This window comes from Sus scrofa, chromosome 15 (assembly GCF_054392235.1).
Source record: "Sus scrofa isolate SSC_HxYL_T2T_F1_AM1 chromosome 15, Sscrofa_HxYL_maternal_Yorkshire_Landrace_v2.0, whole genome shotgun sequence".
NCBI lineage: Eukaryota > Metazoa > Chordata > Mammalia > Artiodactyla > Suidae > Sus > Sus scrofa.
The window spans coordinates 93040203-93060780 of record NC_139397.1 but is presented as its reverse complement, the minus strand read 5'-3'; the positions used below and the strand labels follow the sequence as shown (position 1 = coordinate 93060780).

General features: G+C 40.7%; 1 long non-coding RNA gene across 13 annotated transcripts in view; it reads left to right on the top strand.

Annotated features, from left to right (window-relative positions):
• The window catches only part of LOC110256990 (uncharacterized), a 127182-nt gene that overhangs the window by 43082 nt on the left and 63522 nt on the right, over positions 1 to 20578 (top strand). For 3 of the 13 annotated variants that reach the window (XR_014829560.1, XR_014829559.1, XR_014829558.1), the window contains one exon: positions 9517 to 9561. This is a non-coding gene — a long non-coding RNA (uncharacterized LOC110256990). Of the gene's footprint in view, positions 1 to 7427; positions 7630 to 8670; positions 9562 to 15810; positions 15976 to 16245; positions 16309 to 18941; positions 19038 to 20578 lie in introns of those variants that run through there. The other 10 variants (XR_014829555.1, XR_014829561.1, XR_014829566.1 and 7 more) reach the window with 8 other exon arrangements.

Sequence of the window (20578 nt, the reverse complement as noted above, 5' to 3'; positions counted from 1 at the left end):
CTTAGCCCTCGGTGCACCTCTCTAGCTCCGCCACCTGGTCATTCAGTGGCTGTGTGCAGCTCCAGGAAGCGTTGGCCCAAGTGAGCACAGTGTAATCTCCAAAGCTGTGTCAGCTGGAAGTTTTCAGTCAACTCTGATCCCCCCAGGAGATTCTGTTAAAGGGAGATCTGAGCAGCACACATACATGGCTGCCACTGGTGATGGGATGTGGTTCCAGGATCGAGATTCCTTTGTGTAAAGAACAAAATCCCTTTTTTTTTTGTAAGGTTTTTCTTTTTTTCTTTTTTGTCTTTTCTAGGGCTGCTCCCATGGCATATGGAGGTTCCCAGGCTAGGGGTCCAATCGGAGCTGTAGCCACCGGCCTATACCAGAGCCACAGCAACGCAGGATCTGAGCCATGTCTGCAACCTACACCATAGCTCACGGCAACGCCAGATCCTCAACCCACTGAGCAAGGCCAGGGATCGAACCTGCAACCTCATGGTTCCTAGTCGGATTTGTTAACAACTAAGCCATGACGGGAACTCCCTATTTTTTCTATTATAAGTGATTTACAATATTCTGTCAATTTCTCCTGTACAGCACAGTGACCCAGTCGTGTGTATATATGTATGTGTATATATCTATATATATAGATAGATATACACACCACACACACACACAAATTCTTTTTCTCACATTATCCTCTATCGTGTTCCATCACAAGTGACTAGATATAGATCCCTGCAAAATCCGTTCTAATGATATTTCAGCCAGCTCGGTCTCCGGTTCTTTAAATGCAACAGCACTTGGGTACTTTACATCATGCAAGACTTCGGTAGTTAAATTTAAATATCCAGCACCTCACAGCTCTGGGAATTATAGTTAAATTTAAGTATCTAGCACCTAACAACAAATCAATTTTGCTTGAGATGAATTTCTCGGGAGCAGAGATTTTACATATGGAGGAAAATGGATGTGTGAATGTGAACTTGATTTCATAGTCATTGGAGACAAGATTTTTTGAGCAGGAGTATGACATTGCAAGTAGCCACGTATACCTGTCTGTTCAGCATCAAATGAAGGAGTGTGGAGTTTTGTAGGTACTTGTATAGAAATAAAAAATCACCCAAGATAATTACAACCCCAAAGGGCTGATTTCTCATAAACAAGTATGTATTGGCTGAAGGCATCAGGCTCTATGCTAAGTACTGATTTGGCCCAATGATCAAATGTTATCTGCAATGCTAAATGCTCACATGTTATTCCTGTGGTATCTCATTGTTTAAATTAGCAGTATTCCAGTGAAGGAAATATTATTATTCTTATTTTACAGATAAGGAGACTGAGGCTTGGAATATTTAAATAACTTACCCAAAGTGAGGCTTTGTCTTCATTCATTTAGCAAATGATTCTTTGGGCACAGCTGGCAGAAATCAGACCATGTAGAGCCCTGAAGATCAGCCTCAGGATTTTCACCCAGGAGAACGGGGTGCAAGGAAGTGATGTGAGAAGGTTTCCGGTTTTAAAAGTTCCCCACTGCCTCTAGTTGGTCTAGGAACAGAAGACACCCTCAGGGACTGTTTTGAAAGAGGAAGCCATTGGAGTGGCTCAGGTGAAGGAAGATGGTGGTAGTAAGTGGAGGGGGCTTGATGAATTCGAGAGACATTTAGGAGGCCAAAATCTTCAGCACTTGGTGAGTGACTGGACCTGGCGCAAGGGAGAGGGCGGTATTAACAATAACTAACAGGATCCAACATGAGCAACTGAGTACCTAATGATGCCACTTGCTGAGATCAAGGGCACAGGTGAAAGCTTAGGTCTGGAGGGGAAGATGGCATCCACAGTCAACCCCTTAATCCTGTATGATTAAAATCATGAGGGATCCATCCCAAGGCCACTTCAGATGACTTAGTCATCTCCAGCTTAGTGTACTGGTCTCAGAAGTACCTACAAAATTTTCATCCACTCCTCAAAACATACCCTTCTCCCTGCCATCAGGTCTCTCTTAACACATAGAACTAATTGATTATCACTGTTGCTCAGAAAGTATTCTCAGAGTTCCTGTTGTGGCTCAGCATAAACGCATCTGACTAATATCTATAAGGATGCAATTTCAATCCCTGGCCTCACTCAGAGGATTAAGGATCTGGCATTGCCATGAGCTGTGGTGTAGGTTGCAGATAGGGCTCGGATCCCGCATTGCTGTGTCTGTGGTGTAGGCCAGCTGCTGTAGCTCTGATTTGACCCCTAGCCTGGGAACTTCCATATGCCACAGGTGCGGCCCTAAAAAGCAAAAAAAAAAAAAAAAAAAAAAAGGAGAAAAAAAAATATTTTCATCCCCCTCCTCTCTTTCAAGGAATAGAATCCTACTATTTCCCAACCTACCACCGCTGCCTGCAGGGCATTCTAAGCTCTTTCCTGCCCTCTGATAGGCCCCCAGAGTTGTGCTTATCTGGATCTCATTAGTTGATGAGTCTTTCTCCTGCTCCTCAGAGGCGAGGATCCATTTTTCAGGCTCTGATCTTTGGCGTGGAGCTCTGCACCCCTACATAGAACAGGTCAGGGTTTCCAGGCACCAAACTCTCCTGCTTTTCTTTCTTTCACCCTGGCTGCTCCTACTTAGTCACTTTTGCTGATTTCTCCCCATTTTCCCTATCTCTTTAAGATGAAGTGCCACAGGGCTCAGTCCTTTGACCTCTTCTGTAGCTATACTCCCTCCCATGCTGGTCTCACCCCATCCCAGGATTTAACTTCAATCTGTGCACTGATGACTCTAAGTTAATATCCAGGCTGGACATCCTCCCTGACCTTCAAATTTATATACCACATTTCTATTCGATATCTTCTCTTGGAAACCAATAAACATCTCAGATTTACACAAGTGCAACTCCTTTCCAATTGACCCCCTAAAGCTGTCTTCCCAAACTTACGGTGTATCAACCCCCAAACCAGGAAGTCAAACTTGGCTTCCTTCTTTTCTCTCATACCCCACATCCAAGCTGTCACAAAATTCTCTGGGCTCCGCCTTCAAAATATACTTTGATTTCATTTTGTGCTACCTCCTCTCCTAGCGCATTATTGCAAGCCACCAGGCTCTTACCCAGACTGGTTGCAGTAGCTGCCTAATAGAGCTTCCTGGTTTTGTCTTGACCTCTGTATTTCTCTTAGTTAGGATAGGCTGGCTGCTATAACAAATGTACCCCCCCCCCACCACCACCAAATTCAGTGGCTTAAAGAACAACTAGTTTATTTCATATGTAGCAATCAACGGCTGGGTCCAGTTTTTTTGTTTTGGGTTTTTGTTTGTTTGTTTGTTTTGGTTTTTAGGGCCACACCTTAGCCATATGGAAGTTCCCATACTAGGGGTCTAATCGGAGCTATAGCTGCCAGGCTACACCACAGCTACAGCAACATGGGATTCAAGCTGTGTCTGTGACCTACCCTAAAGCTCATGGCAACACCAAATCCTTAACCCGCTGAGCAAGGCCAGGGATTGAACCCACGTCCTCATGGTTACTAGTTGGACTCGTTACCACTGAGCCACAGCAGGAACCCCTGGGTCCAGTGTTTGAAAGCAGCTCTCCACCAGCCAGCCATTCAGGTCTCAGGCTGAAGGCTGCCCTGTGGTCTTCCTGGCATTTGACCACACTGCCCACTAAGAAGGGTCCCTGGCTGGCCAGCTGCTTCTGGTGACAACTCTCCATGTGACAGAAGAAGAATAGGTTTGGGTCACCTGCTAGTCATCTCTGCCATGTTCCCTAGAGATCATTCTCACCAGAGCCACCAGATTTTCCAGGAAAAATCAGGTAAGTCATTCCTCTGTTCAGTCTTCCAGAGGGGTCCCCATTCCTCCTACAGCAAAAGTTCCTGCAGTGCCTTCCAGTGCTCCTTGCCATATGAGCCCCATTTCTTCTGCATTCTCATCTCCTACTCTGGCCTTCACTGTCTCCACTGAAACTACAATGGCTTTGCTGTTCCTCAAACCTGCCATTCATGTGCCCACCTCAGGGCCCCCATGTGGCTGGATTCTCAGATGTCCCCAAATGCCTTCAGAACTCACCCTTTCACCACCTTCAAGACTTTGCTCATCTACATTGACCTCCCCCCCCCCTTTTTTTTCTTTGGCTTTTTAGGGCCACACCTACGGCCCTATGGAACATATGGAGGTCCCTAGACTGGGGTTCGAATCAGAGCTATAGCTTATACCACAGCCACAGCAATGCCAGATCCAAGCCGCATTTATGACCTACACCACAGCTCATGGCAACGCCAGATCCTGGACCCACAGAGCGAGGCCAGGGATCGAACCCTCATCCTCATGGATACTAGTTGGATTCGCTGTGCCAGAGTGGGAAGTCCCATTTAAACTGTGACTACAGGAGTTCCCGTCATGGGTTAAGGATCCGGCGTTGCCCTGAGCTGTGGTGTAGGTCGCAGACGCAGCTTGGATCCCACATTGCTGTGGCTGTGGCGTAGGCCAGTGGCTACAGTTCAGATTGGATCCCTGGCCTGGGAAACTCCACATGCCACTGTGCGGCCCTAAAACGACAAAACACACACACAAAAACTGTGACTACCACCCTGCCCACTTACACTCCATACCCACTACCTCGATCCTTCTTTTCTATCACTTATCATTTTCTAATAGTCTGTAGAATTTACTTATTTAATGTCTATTGTCTATTTTTCTCAACAGAAACATAGTGTCTTTTATTTTACATTGTTTTCCCCAGTATTTAGAATAATCCCAGGCCTCATCACAGGTACTCAATATTTGTTGAATAAAGGACGGAAGCTGAGAGTAGAGCCCAGCCCTTGTAGGTGCTGATTCAAATCCCATCCCACTGTCAGAAAGTTAAGAACTACTACTCCCCTAGTCTCATGGAGGGAATCAGAATAGACTGGTACAATTCTATTCCTATTATAACAAGGAAAAAAGTCAAAACTAATGAATAAAATAACCCTCCCCCCCCATGTAATATCTGCTAGTAGTGACCAGAAGTGTCATCTTCATTGGGATTGGGGCTCATTAAGTAACAAATAAGACCATTAGCACCACTTAACCTTCTTTTGACTCCTTTCCCCCATGGTTCCCCCTCCTCCATGAATTAAATACGGTAGCTAATGTAAACAACTGCTACAGAGCTCTCACCAAAGAGAGGGGAAAATGCTCGAGGTTATTCCAGTCTGAAACGGTAAAGCTCCCAATACCAGGGAGCACGAACCAGCTCAGAAATAAGCCAGACTCACTCAGCCTGTTGTCAGGAGAAGGATTTAGTACAGTTTCTTGCTCTAATTTATATTTCCCCTGAGTTGCTTCACAGTTTAGGCCGTGAGCTAATAGTCACTGAAGGGAGGGAAATGTCAAGGTCTGAAGTTAATCCTGGGTTTTTCCCTGGTCCAACTGGCCCCCGGCCCTCTGCAGTTGCTCAGGAGACCTGCCTTAAACCCTCCTAAATCAGGAGAAATGCCTGCAGGCTGTCACAATACGGCCTGCCTTATTCCCTCTGGCTGGAGAGCTTTGACAGTTGCCAAATTCACAAATTTATTGTCTGGGTCAAGACTTCAGTGAGTCCATGTTTCTTCCTGAGACAGTGGCTCCTGTAGGTATAAAGTGAAAAAGAACAACATCATTCATTTACTCAGCAAATATTGATCAAGCATCTGGTGTGTGCCAAGCACCGCATAGGGCATTCAATGATGAACAAAATAGAAGGGTCCCTTCCCCAGAGCCTGCAATTTAGTGCAAGATGCTTCCAAGAAAACAGATGATTACAAATGAATGATAATGGCTGTGGCTGAGGGTGTGTAGGAGAAGCACCTGGCAGGAAGTTGGTGTATTGGGTGGAGGTGGAGCATCAAGGAAAGCTTCACAAAATCACTCCACTAAGAAGAATGGATCTGATGTAAATGCTTTCTTGAGCACTGAGAAAGAAAAATGATTTCAGGGAGTTCCCATTGTGGCTCACTGGTTAACGAATCCGACTAGGAACCATGAGGTTGCGGGTTCAATCCCTGGCCTTGCTCAGGGGGTTAATGATCCGGCGTTGCCGTGAGCTGTGGTGTAGGTTGCAGACGCGGCTCGGATCCCGCGTTGCTGTGGCTCTGGTGTAGGCCAGCGGCTACAGCTCCGATTAGACTCCAGGCTATAGACTGGGAACCTCCATATGCCGCAGGAGCAGCCCAAGAAATGGCAAAAAGACCAAAAAAAAAAAAAAAAGGAAAAATGGTTTCAGATTAAGGAGAGTGTTTGGGGGATGTCTCGTGTTTCTTTGGCAGAGAATTCTCCTTTTTAACAAAACTAATATCAGGTTAGATGTGCTAAGTACAACCACCAGGTTGAAACCATCCACTATCTGCGTTATTTCCCTCTTTGTTGTTTCTATTGTTCTGGTCCCATTTTTTTTTTCGTAATAATTTCAAATATGTTGAGAAAGAATGAGCTGCAATTTCATGACCTATTGGTCCTATTTCTACTGCAGATACTCTGATCCAGTTCCTCACCCTCTGGTGGTCATCATTGATCCAGGTTCTCCTGGGAAATATAGTACATGAGGTTATGAAAATGCTTTCAGTCCTCTTTTTCTCTAAGATTTCAGCTTGTTATCCAAATAACTAGAAAAAAAAGACTGTTGAGATATGAAAATTGGGGGAAGTTACAAACTAACAGGTATCCATTCTTCAGTAATAAAACAAAAAAAACCCAAAAAAACCTTCATCTGAAAAGGCACACAATACAGCCTATGAGTTCTGCAAGCTTTATTATTTGTTCATTATCATTAATTAATAATATTATTCATTATTAATTATCATTGTAGGTGTCATTGTCTTAAAGGGAAGTCTTCAAGAATGTCAAAATGTACATCTATGCTGTAGAGGCTAATTTTTTTGTGTGTTTTTTTAATGAAGAAATGCTTATTTATTAAGTTAAACTTACATATTATGTATGTATAATTTTTCAAGACTCTGCACCTTATAAAGCCTTTTTCTTTTTTTAAATTATTATTGTTTTTTAATAGTTATTTTCCCAATACAATTTTTTTCCTACTGTACAGCATGGTGACCCAGTTACACATACATGTATAGATTCTATTTTCACACATTATCATGCTCCATCGTAAGTGACTAGACATAGTTCCCAGTGCTACACAGCAGGATCTCATTGCTAATCCATTCCAAAGGCAATAGTTTGGATCTATTAACCCCAAGCTCCCCAACCACCCCACTCCCTCCCCCTCCCCCTCGGCAACCACAAGTCTATTCTCTAAGTCCATAATTTTCTTTTCTGTGGAAAGGTTCATTTGTGCTGCGTATTAGATTCCAGATATAAGTGATATGATATGGTATTTGTCTTTCTCTTTCTGACTTACTTCACTCAATATGAGAGTCTCTAGTTCCATCCATGTTGTAGAGGCCAATTCTATTAAAAGGTTTCCCTCCTCCAGGTTGCCTCCAGGATCCCTTCTGGTGAAATCCAGACACTCAGGATAAGCCTGGCTAGCCATTGCACCTGTATTTGGAAATATCATTGAATAAACCTGGTTTCTAGAAAGTTCTTCTACCTTTGAAAATATTACAGAATCTTGCTTTTATTCGCTAACAAATATTGAATAAACACCTACTTTGTACTCAGGGCCTATTTCAGAGGTAAGTAGGACCTGATGTCACCTACTATCCAATGATACCTTTCTTACGGGGGGCCGGGGGGAGCATCAAATGAAATAGTATAGCTAATAAGTATTCCCAGAGAACTTGAGATATGGCTATTTCTGACAGTAAGGAACATTTTAATTCATACTGAAAAACATTAGGCAAGACTAATCCGCTCTGAAACTTAATTTTTGAGTCTATCAATAGAATGCATAATTATTGTTTTAAATCAAATAGTGCTAAAACACATATTAAACATCATCAGTTTTCTATCCTACTCCTTCCCCACCACCAATCCCACTCCCTAGAGATAGCTATTTTTAATTTGATTAGCTATCTCATCTGGCATTTACCTCTATACTTAAAATGATATTCCTATAAGTAGGGTGACCACCTACCTAGTTTTATCATCAGTTGCAGTTTACGTCTACTGTCTCAGCATAAGTCTTACCAGTGGTTCCCTTTACTTTCAAAAGCGTCTCTATGTGATGAATTACATAACTGCCAGACTTAAGATGAATAGCCAAGATTTGTTGCCTAAATACAGGATCTGTAGACCCTTTATTATAGTTGAGTCCTCTTACACCCTCCACTTTTTAAAAAATTCATCCTCCTAACTTAGCTATATAATTTGGGGTTAAATCCAAAATCAATATTTATCCTATTTTGACGAAGTTGTATTCATTGCTAAGCCAAGTACTTCACTGTGTTATTGTTACCTCTCTTGTATAACTTTTTGTTTTCTCTAGCATTAATAATTACCTCTTTAAAATGTATTTATTATTATTATTATTTATTTTTTTACTTGGTCTTTTTAGGGCCGTACCCGTGGCATATGAGGTTCCCAGGCTAGGGGTCAAATTGGAGCTATAGCCGCTAACCTACACCACAGCTCACAGCAAAGCTGGATCTTTAACCCACTGAGCAAAGCCAGGGATGGAACCTTCGTCCTCATGGTTGCTAGTCAGATTCATTTCTGCTGAACCACGAAGGGAACTCCTAAAATTTATTTTTTTGTGTACCTTTCTTTTTCTCCAGGTGCTTTATCAGAAATGTGCAAGCAGCATTTTTTCGAAATGCTCAAGCACCTCAGAGGATCCTTCCCTTGGCCACATTTTTCCTAGAGGCCTCTGTCCTGTTTCAATCCAGACCTGTTTGCTCTGCATCTGTGGCACAGCTGTTGTCCTGAGACTTCTTTTCAAATTCTAAAATAAAATAGTCTTTCCGTACTATCCAAAACCCAGCCAAACAATTGAAGTGTGAAGGCAGAGTAAATACATTCAAAGAATCAGAAAATACACCTCCTACATGCCCTAGAAAGCAACTGAAGGATGGGCTTCAGCAAACAAAGGAAGGATCCAAAGGAAGAAGGAAGCATAGCGTATCGGTTCTCCAATGAATAAAATCCCTGCATTATCTTTGTTCCTGCCTGAGCAAGTGAAATTCTATTTGCTAAGATCTCCAAAAGTGAAAATCATTTATCACATCAGAACCAAAACCAAATGTAGGGAGATCTGAGCAGCCTTCTGCGTCACCATGTAAAACCACAAAGCCTTGATAGTTGTGGCATCATGCTCGAAATACACTTGAAGTTTAGACTATGAAGAGAACCGGCGTTTAAAGCAAACACATATTTAGTTGGTAAGGAGTGGAGGAAAGAAGGTGTGCCATCTACAGAAGTATTTGGTGATCCGTAGGTAAGAACACAACCACTGAACACATAAAGTAACTTAGCCAGGGATTTTGTTCTGATATAGTGATGCTAATTTTAACAACTTGAAAAAACAAAGGAATGTCTGAAATGAACATCTCACCTGCTTCTGAGATAAAGAACGTAAAATCAATAGTTCTGGGAAGGACCCACATTTGTCTTCCTCTCTGCAGACCTCCCAGCATCCCAAGAATCATTTCCATCGCTTTCGAAGTCAGGTAAGCTGTCTCTATCAGTATTCCCACCTCAGCCAACTCACTGTGCTTATCTTAGTCCCAGGGTTTTCCTTAAAAACAGTGAAAGAAAAAAAAGCTCCTGACTTTCTGCTACTCTATCCAATCCATTTTTTCATGCATGCGTTAACCATTTATTGAGAATTCATCTTTCTCTGAGTTTACATTTGTCTTTTCCCCCCTCCCTCTTCAGTATATTTAAGTTTTACGGTATTATTTATCTTCACTTTCCTTTTAACTTTCTGAGCATCTCCTGAGGGTGACAATAGAATTTTCTCCTAAGAAAGAAACGTTGACTCTTCTCTTTCTGTTCTGCAGTCATGCTTATTATAGACACACAGGCACAAAGAGATGTAATTACCCCTCACTATTCATTTGTGTCCAGATTTATTGGTTTAATTACATCATCAGAATGCACTCTACAAGAATAGCCTTTATAGCAAATATAATAATGTGGACAGTAGTCTACAAAAGGCTTTTCACAGCCACTAATTCAAGTTATAAATTTTTTAATGATCCCCCCAAAACAGATGGAGAAAATAATATCCTCTGAGGATGTAACTGAGGCCTAAAAATATTGTTTCAAAAAAAAAAAATCAAAGGGCCTTATCTTATGGATATATTCCAATCCTTTTTGCCTATTTTGGTTTTAAAATTCCTAAAGAGTAGAAATGTCATCATTGCAATGATCTGTCCACTGTCTATTCATGTCAGTAATCAAATATCAACATTTATGATTATTTCTGATATTGCTGTCTAAAGATTAAAAAATCATCAATATCTCAATGGTTAGTGAGAAAGAAAATAAAATTGTCCAAAGCTTTTAGATTTAACTGAAGAGGATCAGGATGACTCAAAACAAACAATTGTAAAATAGACTTCTGCTCCATTGTATGATAATAATAAAAAAATACTCAGAACAATAGTTTGAAAGAAGATATATAAAGCAGTATTTAAAAAAATACTCCAACCACAGTGGGAAAGGATATTTTTAATACCTGTACTATGAAGATAGGCCATTTGGGAGGAAAGATTATGTCACAAATCAAAACATATTTGATAGATCAAAGTCAGTTTCAGCAATTTGTGGCTCCTGAAGCAATCAATAATGTCCAGCTACACAAAAAGCTTGTCCAATTAGATGATGGACTCAGATAAATCACCCTGACACACACATCTTAAGCCCTGAATGAAGGGCTATCAACCCCTTCCATAACTTTAGAGAGTTTGTGAGGTAAACCTGAAAAAGAATAAGAATATAAAGACAATTAACAAAGCTGGAGTTCCCCTTGTGGCTTGGTGTGTTAAGAACTCAACTAGTATCCATAAGGATGCAGGTTCATTCCCTGGTCTTGCTCAGTGGGTTAAGGATCTGGCATTTCCATGAGCTGTGCTGTAGGTCTCAGATGTGGCTCATGTCTGGCATTGCTGTGGCTGTGGTGTAGGCCTGCAGCTGCAGCTCTGATTCGATCCCTAGTCTGGGAACTTCCACATGTGGCTGGTGTGGTCCTAAAAAAGAGGAAAAAAAACCTAAATATGCTGTACACTTTTATAACAAAGTATACTGATCAGTATTGTAATCATTGTAATATTGTTTCTTTTTCTCTGTTTTTTAAAATGTGTTTAAAACATTTAAGAAAAGCTTATATTACACTTGTAGTTTCAGTTGAATGAAAAAATACTACGTTTAGCACCAATATTTGCATAACAGAAGTTTTATAAAGTTTTAGTTTATAAACTATTTTAGTAATGTGTGCATGTTTGCACATATATTAATTGTCTAAAGGTTTTTATTTTTTTTTTTAATTTTTTAAAAATTTTTTGTCTTTTTAGGGCCACACCCATGACATATGGAGGTTCTCAGGCTACAGGTCTAATTGGAGCTGTACTTCTGGCCTATGTCACAGCCACAGTGACGCCAGATCTGAATCACATCTTCCACCTACACCACAGCTCATGGCAATGCCAGAACCTTAACCCACTGAGTGAGGCCAGGGATTGAACCTGCATCCTCATAGATGCTAGTCAGATTCATTTCCGCTGAGCCACAGTGGGAACTCCAATTGACTAAAGGTTTTTAAATTGGCCTTTAGACAGGGTACAAATGCTGAGTAATCCTTTTCTCACAGAAGAATCCTTCAGGCATCAAAGAAGTTGTCAACACTGATGAAATGCTACAAAGTGAGAGAAAACCGAAGCTGATTTCCACATTTGCCTGTCCTATGAGTAGCTCACTAGGCAGACAATTTAAGGTACTTTAGTCACAGGAAGGTGCCGGTATTACGTAGAATATCTGAAAAATCAATGTCATCCATTAGCATTGAGCTATTACCATGAAGTGGGAAGAGGGAATTTTGGAACTCTAAATCATAACTGCCATTATGTTTGCAGGTGGTCCATACCATAGAAATGTTTTCTTTGAGCAATCCTAGAAATCCCAAATTATCCTGTAGAGTTGTACCTGTCATTACGAAAATTTTAGGTTAGGGCAATTGGTATTTAAAATTTACATAAAATTTATGAATTAAACATTTTTTAAACATCTATCTTCAGGCTTTAAAGTAGTCAATCTAGAAAAACAATAGTTTTTCTAAATCTCAAAGGGCAAAAATGAATGATTCCTGGGGGTGAATGTGAAGAATCCTGCGGCTTTTGGGATAGTTTTTGGTTTTTACTTTGCCTCTTGGACATTAAAAGCCAAAGGAATCTCTCTGCCTGATGAGTTTGAATCATGAAAATTGGAATAGTTCAGTTTGTGCACATAGTTTTAGAAAAAAAGGGAGAAAATATAAGGACACTTAAAAATTGTATTTACATCTAAAAACTAAAAAATGTGTGATCCTGTTATGGCTAAATGGGTTAAGAACCTGGCTAGTATCCATGAGGATGTGGGTTCGATCCCTGACCTCATTCAGTGGGTTAAGGATCCAGCGTTGCCACAAGCCATGACATAGGTCACAGATGCTGCTCCAATTCAACCCTTGACCTGGGAATTTCCATATGCCACAGGTATGGCTTTAAAAAAATAAATAAAATAAAGTAACAGAAAAAAATGAAAGAACAAGTTGTCAATTATAAATGTTATAAATTAATAACACAGTACACAATATTAGCAGATAATCCATATCAATGTGAAATTGCAAAATTGCCACCTCTATATTTAAGAACAGGGTTTTTTTTTTCCTAAAAATGAAACCTCAAGTTTTGCTGATGGGGCTTGAATTCTCTTGGAAGAATATATTGCGGTGTCAGGAGCATAATCAGGTAGGCAGGTTGGAAGAGATGGTAGAGAAATTGAGATATAGACTGTACTTAGGGCAGCCAGCATTATCCTGGGGCCAGTGATTGATATGTGGCCAACAGACCTGGCTCACTCACCAGCTGGCCAATGTCACTAGGATTTGGCATTTCACTCTATGACATTAGTATTGGATTTATCTTTAGAGCAGTTCTTCTGGTCATATGGCCCAGATTCTCCATTTTTTGGCTTTTCACTTCCAGAGCCTTACAGCACTAAATTCTGAAATGTTACCATTGCCTGCATCCCATAAAGTTAATTTCTTTTTCATTAGTGACAGATTCAAAGCAGTTGTGAATTTCATAACTTTTAAATTCTGAAACAATTTTCTATTTTATAACAACACATAAGATTTGCATATTCTCTACCCTCATCTTTGCTTTCATTTGTGTCTCAGGTGTGCACTTAGGTATTTTGAAATGTTCACCATCAGTCCTTTTGCTGAAGTTTTTCCAGTCATCATTCAATTTCATGAAACTTATCCTCTAGTAAATTCCTCAAAAATTTTCTAAATTGCGTATTGAGTTTTCTTTTTTTTTTCCCCCATAGGGCCGAACCTGCAGCATATGGAAGTCCCCAGGCTAGTGGTTGAATTGGAGCTGCAGGCTATGCCACAGCCATAGTATCACAGGATCTGAGCCACATCTGCAATCTACACCATAGCTCATGGCAACGCCGGATCCTTAACCCACCGAATGAGACCAGGGATCAATCCAGCATCCTCATGGATGCTGGTTGGGTTCGTTACTACTGAGCCACAGCTGGAACTCCTGTTTTCTGTAAGCTTGATATTTGAATTCTTTTGCAGAGATGCTTGGCTGGATATAAAATACTTGCTTCATGGTTCCTTTCAAAGTTTTTAAACATTTCTTCCATTGTTGCCTCACTTTATATGTTGGTTTTGAAATGCCTGAAGCCAGGCAGGTTCTTTTGTGTCTTATAAGTTATTTGGTCTGTGTGCATGGAAGCTTTTAGGGTTTCTATTTATCTTTGAAATCTAATAGTTTGACAAGAATATATCTTAGAATTTGATCATTCTGGGTTAATTTTTCCTGACACTCAGTGAACTTTCTGAATCTGTAAGTCTTTTTTCACTGTACAAAGATATCTTGAATTACAGCTTTAAATATTAGCTCTACTTTTTTTTCCCCTTTGAGGACTCTGTTAACATTCAAATTATTCCCTTTTTACGTGTCTTCCATGTCTGCTATTCTCTTTCACTGGCCCTTTTTTTACTTCTTTGTTTATGCCATTTCATTCTTGCCATTGTTTTCCCACCTTCCTTCCCTGTCCCTTATTAAATTTCTGTTTGAGTCTATTCTCCCTTGAGCAGATGACAATTTATGTTTATTTCTGAGATAATTTTACCTTTATCCTCTACTTCTTTACTGGGTGCTATCAACCCTTTTATTTCTTTTTGTTTTGTCCACTCTATTTTTAGTTTTTGTATTTCTAATTTAAGATAGTTTTTCATATCTTCAAATGCTTGTATGAAAATACTGAATTCCGCTTGATGTGTGAACTTACAGTTTCTTTACAGTTTCTGTCCTTAGAGTTTTATACATCTTCATGGTTGTTTTAGCAGAGCACAATTTTCCTCAGTTGATATGCATGAAATTTCATTTCTTTGTTTTTATGCTATTTCCATATAGATTTTACTTTGTTTTATATTCTTGGAGTGTTTTCAAGATTCTTGGCTTAATGGCATCACTTCATGTTGCTATAGCAAAGTTTAGGTACTTTGGCAGGTTTGGGGGTGTGTTTTCATGGAATAAGGGGGCTATGAGTCCTCTACTTTTATATTTCTCTTTTATCTTGCAGGAACCTAAGAGCCTCCTTTTTTAATTTTTTCCTCTTTTCTTCTTTTCCTCTTCCCACCCAGCTGCCAAAGGGTATTTTTTTTCCTTCCTTTTTTGCTTTTTTTTTTCCTTCCCCAGAGCTATGAGTTTCAAAGATGGCCCCTTAAAGTCCTACCTGTCCCTTAAAATCCCCTATACTTCAAAAGCTCCTTTCCTAAAGTCCATGCTCATGCTTGGACACTTACATCAAATTTAGGATTCCGCACATGCTCCTCTGTTTTGCCTTCCATGCAGTTCTGGTCCAGCTTACACTTGCTCAAGGTCCTTAGGGCACAGCCAGGTTGTGGTGGGTGCATGAGAAATTGCATTCTGGGATTGTATCATTCTCTTTTTCTCCAGAGTTATTTTGAAGTTTAGCCATTCTCTGTCTTCAGATTGTGCCAAAGGTGCAGTTTGCATATAAATTCACTTTTCCTTCTGCTATTTGTGTTGTTTGGGGAGGATCGACAAGGAGACTGCTGTCATCGTCTGAACCTACCTAGAGGTCCATTCATTTCATTTTTGCTTAAAAACTGTGGCAAACACTGTGATTTTGACTACTAATTTCCATCTTTCTCTCATCTTCCTTGCTAACAATTTACAGTTGGGGGAAGTAAATACATGGGTTTTTAAAAATTCAATTTCAGAGTTCCCATCATGGCACAGTGTAAACAAATCCGACTAGGAACCATGAGATTGTGGGTTCGATCCCTGGCTTTGCTCAGTAGGTTAAGGATCTGTAGTTGCCATGACCTGTGGTGTAGGTCACAGACACGGCTTGGATCCCGCGTTGCTGTGGCTCTGGTGTAGGCTGGCAGCTACAGCTCAAATTAGACCCCTAGCCTGGGAACCTCCATATGCCACAGGAGTGGCCCTAGAAAAGGCAAAAAGATAGACAGATAGATAGATAGATAAATAAATAAATAAATAAATAAATTCAATTTCCAGGATCCTGTGGTCAAGGTGACATAGTTTATTCAAAGAGCTGTCAGCAGAAATTTACTGGGTAGGGTTTGCAGGAAGTCTTAACTTTGTAAAAATGGTCAGACTCAGCTGGGAATAACTTCTCTCTTTTCTCTTTATTCTTTTTTCTTCCAGAAATTCAGATATGATGTTTGGAAGGGTAGCAGCTATTTTGTGACTGTAAGGGTAAAAGTCAAAAGCTAAGGATGATGGAACAGGAAAATAGAAGGAACCTGAGTATTTGAAGGCCTACATCATTCCTTGATTGCCTATATTCAGATTTCTGCCTATGTAAGAAAGGTAACCCCCTTTCTTTATTAAGGCACTATTTGTCAGGTCTCCATTAGGGATATAAGTCTTCACCAATACCTTGATTTCTTGAGGCATCTCCTCCTTTGCACTGCAGAAGTGATCATTTTCATAGCCCAGCATGTGTAGGTCTCCACTAAACATGTTGCATGTTGCTATTCCTTGTGTATCAGTTATGTATTAAGAGAGACTCAAGGTTTACATCAGTAAAGGAATGCAGAGAAGATGATAAATAATCCCATAGATACATTTATTCCATAGACTCTGAACTTTTCTTCGCTTCGGACTTCCTTCTGATAATAACACGAATACCACTCATCAGTGGTGAATAAGCTAAGCTTAAATATCCATAAAAACAAGTCGCTGACCAAGTTTCTTGTTCTTAGTTTACAATGTACAAAGCTTATTCTTAGTTTACAATGTACAAAGCTTGCTTAGCCATGCATTAGGGGATATGTGATGCTATCAATGAGGAGTGTGTGGCCTGAGCATGCCAGGTGTGGGAGCAGGTGCATCATGGTGTGATATACACCTACAGGGAGGAGGAAGATAAGAAGGGCAATTTGGGAAAACCAGAAGCAGCAGAGCAGAAAGAAGGTTACACTAGGTAGAGAGGGCTTCAAATAGGAAAACTCTGCAAAAATGCCAAGTCTAAATTAAAGAGAAAAATTCTTGGGGTATATTATGCTTTGTCTCTTTTGTTTCTGTTATCCCAGTGTGGATTTATATTCCCTAGCAGAATTCTTTTTTTTTTTTTTTGTCTTTTTGTTGTTGTTATTGTTGTTGTTGCTATTTCTTGGGCCGCTCCCGCGGCATATGGAGGTTCCCAGGCTAGGGGTCGAATCAGAGCTGTAGCCACTGGCCTACGCCAGAGCCACAGCAACGCGGGATCCGAGCCGCGTCTGTAACCTACACCACAGCTCACGGCAACGCCGGATCGTTAACCCACTGAGCAAGGGCAGGGACCGAACCTGCAACCTCATGGTTCCTAGTCGGATTCGTTAACCACTGTGCCACAACGGGAACTCCCTTAGCAGAATTCTTTATGCATAGGAAATGCTCAATCATTATTTTTGAATGAAGGACTGATTCAATAAACTTTGAGGTAGGGAGTGATTATTTTTCTTTTTCTTTTTTCTTTTTTTTTTTCTAAGGTCACACCCATGGCATATGGAAGCTCCCAGGGGTCCATTCAGAGCTGTAGCCACTGGTCTACACCATAGCCACAGCAATGCAGGATCCGAGCCCTGTCTGCTATACCATAGCTCACCGAAATGCTGGATCCCCAATCCACTGAGCGAGGCCAGGGATTGAACTCACATCCTCAGGGATACTAGTTGGATTCATTTCCTTTGCACCACAGCAGGAACTCCAGGGAGTAATTTTTTTTCCTAATGGACTCCATGTTCTTGGACTATCCAGATGTTCTGTGCTTGATTTCTTCATTTTTCAGTAACACATTGTTATAAAAGGGTACCCAGGGTTTGTTGTAATTAGGCATGGTAAGACACACCGACACAGAAAAAACTCACGAAGAAAGACTTCTTTATATCCACATAGATCTAGAAACAGGAGGCAGGGCATCTTTTGCAGGGCTATGTGGGGAAGCATCAGAGTTGGTCAGGAAGCAGAGGGAGTGAAGGAAAAATTAGGAAAGAACATTTATTGTGGGTTTTGAGGTAAGGAATGGGAGAAATGGGGTAACCAGGTTTAAGATTGACAAATTTGAGTAGTTTTAGTAGCCTGTAGGCCTTAGGGGCTGTCTCTAGTTGTTGTGTACCTGGCCCTGGAGTGATTAGTGGCCTGGGATGAAAGACCCCAGTGAAGGCTGGATTGGTTGGTTCACATATGAAAGGTGAATTATTTACTATCTCCAGGGGTTAGCTAAACCTGGGAGGGGCAGTCCTTCTAGGGTCAGAAAGGCCTCAGATATCAAAGCATCAAATGGAGAGAGTAGAAAACATGGTTATTATAAACATTATTGCAGTTACTTCAGTTTCCTGTGAATAGCATCTAATAAAATATCCTTTGGTAGATAAAATCTAATTCATAAGGTAATTCTATATTCTGTAGTGCTCTTCATGAAGTATATATGCCAGAAGCTACATACCAACAGATACTAGTGCAGCTTCTAGTATTGGGTTACCAACCTCATGAGCCCTCAATAAATAAGGTTGAATGAATGCTATAGAGACAGTCAATAAAATATTAAAGTCCACCAATGACAGTACAGTCAACCCGTTGTGAACCTAGGAATTGACCCTAAACTCCATGCTTTCTAATGCATTGTGGTCTCCAATAAGGCCATGCTTTGAGCAGAGCAAAGGTCTATGCAGCTGCTCTCAAGAAAGTCTACATAATAAAGTTGCGGAAAATCATCTCACTTCCAGTCAGAAATCAGGAGCCTCTTCAAAAGAACTGGCTCAGGAATTCGAGGGTAGTTCCAGGAAGATTTTCTCCACTTCTATTTTCTGGACTTTCAGTGTCCTATTGAATTCCTTCCCAAAGATGAATCATGGCGAGCCTGATTGAAATCTAGACATTTGGTAGTCTCCAAAGCATCGATAATAACTGCAAGCCAGCTGCTGCCAGAGCAATTAGGAAAATTCCAACACCTTGAGCTGATGGTCTCTCCACTTTTTTGGCAATAAAACAAAGGGTAGGAGACCCAAAGAGATCTTCAAGGCCATATCTTTTTAGTTCCCAGATGTACCACTTTTTCTCTACTTCCTAGAACAGCAAAACAGTAATTATCTGTGAGTCATAAACCTTGTGATTCAGTTCTGTGATTATTATTTTTCTCCAACGAAATAAACTGTATACACCCTTCATGATTTAATTGTGGACTCAAGTGGCCTTCTCTTGCTGCTTAGCTACAGATAGGAGTTTGGGTATTAATGTGTCTAAATGTTGCTTTAATGATTATTTTAGTTTCTCATCTTACTCTCACCTCCTAGAAAATTATGGCCTCTTTGGATGGTTGCTCTGCAGGCTGCTACTAGATGTTAACCAGCCTTGGCGAAGCCAGCTTCATTGATTGGCAACGAGTCAAGGTAGTGTCATTTGTTTTTCCAGCAAAAGGAAGACATTTTATTTCAAATTGCTATTTCTAAAGGAGAACTCTTGGTGTATAGTCTTCTCAAAACAGATAGCTTCCTCCTTATTACTGACATGCAAAACACTATTCCAGTTACAAATCATTTTAAGTATGTGTATTAGCAAGATCCAAGATGTTCGATTTATTTCCATGAATATAAAATCAAGCCAATACATGAAAAGAATAAATGTTGATGGTATACAGTCCATTTGTGTTTTCAGAACCATAGTAAGTGGATTTCTGTTAGCAGGAATAATTCTATATTGCATGCGTGTTGTTTTTGTTTGTTTTGGCTTTGCTGTTAAAGAAAAAAAGACTCATGTTAGGAATGAACAAATAATTTATCAAAGTCTTAAAATTGTGAGGCTCTGTAGCATTTTATAAAGCACTTTCAGATCAGTTATTTCATTTCGATTTATAGAAACCCTATAAGGGAAATGGGGTGGGCATTACAATCTGTATTTTAGAGTTGAGCAAAACTGATATAAAAGTAAAGAACTTTTTTTTTTTTTTTTTTAACAGCCTCACCTGGAGTTCCCATCATGGCTCAGTGGTTAACAAATCCGACTAGGAACCATGAGGTTGTGGGTTCGATCCCTGGCCTCAATCAGTGGGTTAAGGATCCGGTGTTGTCCTGAGCTGAGGTGTAGGTTTCAGACACGGCTCAGATACTGTGTTGCTGTGGCTCTGGTGTAGGCCTGCAGCTACAGCTCTGATTAGACCCCTAGCCTGGGAACCTCCATTTGCCGTGGGAGCGGCCCCAGAAAAGGCAAAAAGACAAAAAAAAAACAAACAACCAAAAAAAAAAAAAAAAAAAAAAACACAGCCTCACCCATAGTGTATAAAGTTCTCAAGCTAGGGGTTGAATCAGACCTGCAGCTGAGGCCTACACCACAGCCACAGCAATACCAGATCTGAGCCACATCTGCAGCCTATGCTGCAGCTTGCAGTAATGTTGGATCCTTAACCCACTGAGCCAGGCCAGCCCAAATCCTCACAGAGACAATGTTGGGTCCTTAACCAGCTGAGCCACCATGGGAGCTCCAAAAGCAAAGTACTTTGCTTGCTCTTAGAAACATGACAAACAGTACAGCTGGGATCAAATCTAGACCTTAAAAGCCCTAGACTGTGATTTACTGTTGGTAGTTTTTTTTTCCTTTTTAAACTGTACCCTGGCTTGAATTAATTCTCCAGTCAGACAAAAAGTTTTCTTAGTCACCTCCCCCATGCAAACTTCCACTTTCACCAACCCATTGTCATTATCTTTCTTTAATAATCCTTTTTTTTTTTTTTTTTTTTTGCCATTTCTACGGCTGCTCCCGCAGCATGTGGAGGTTCCCAGGCTAGGGGTCGAATCAGAGCTGTAGCTGCCAGCCTACACCACAGCCACAGCAACGCCAGATCCGAGCCATGTCTGCAACCTACACCACAGCTCAGGGCAACGCCGGATCCTTAACCCACTGAGCGAGGCCAAGGATCGAACCCACAACCTCATCG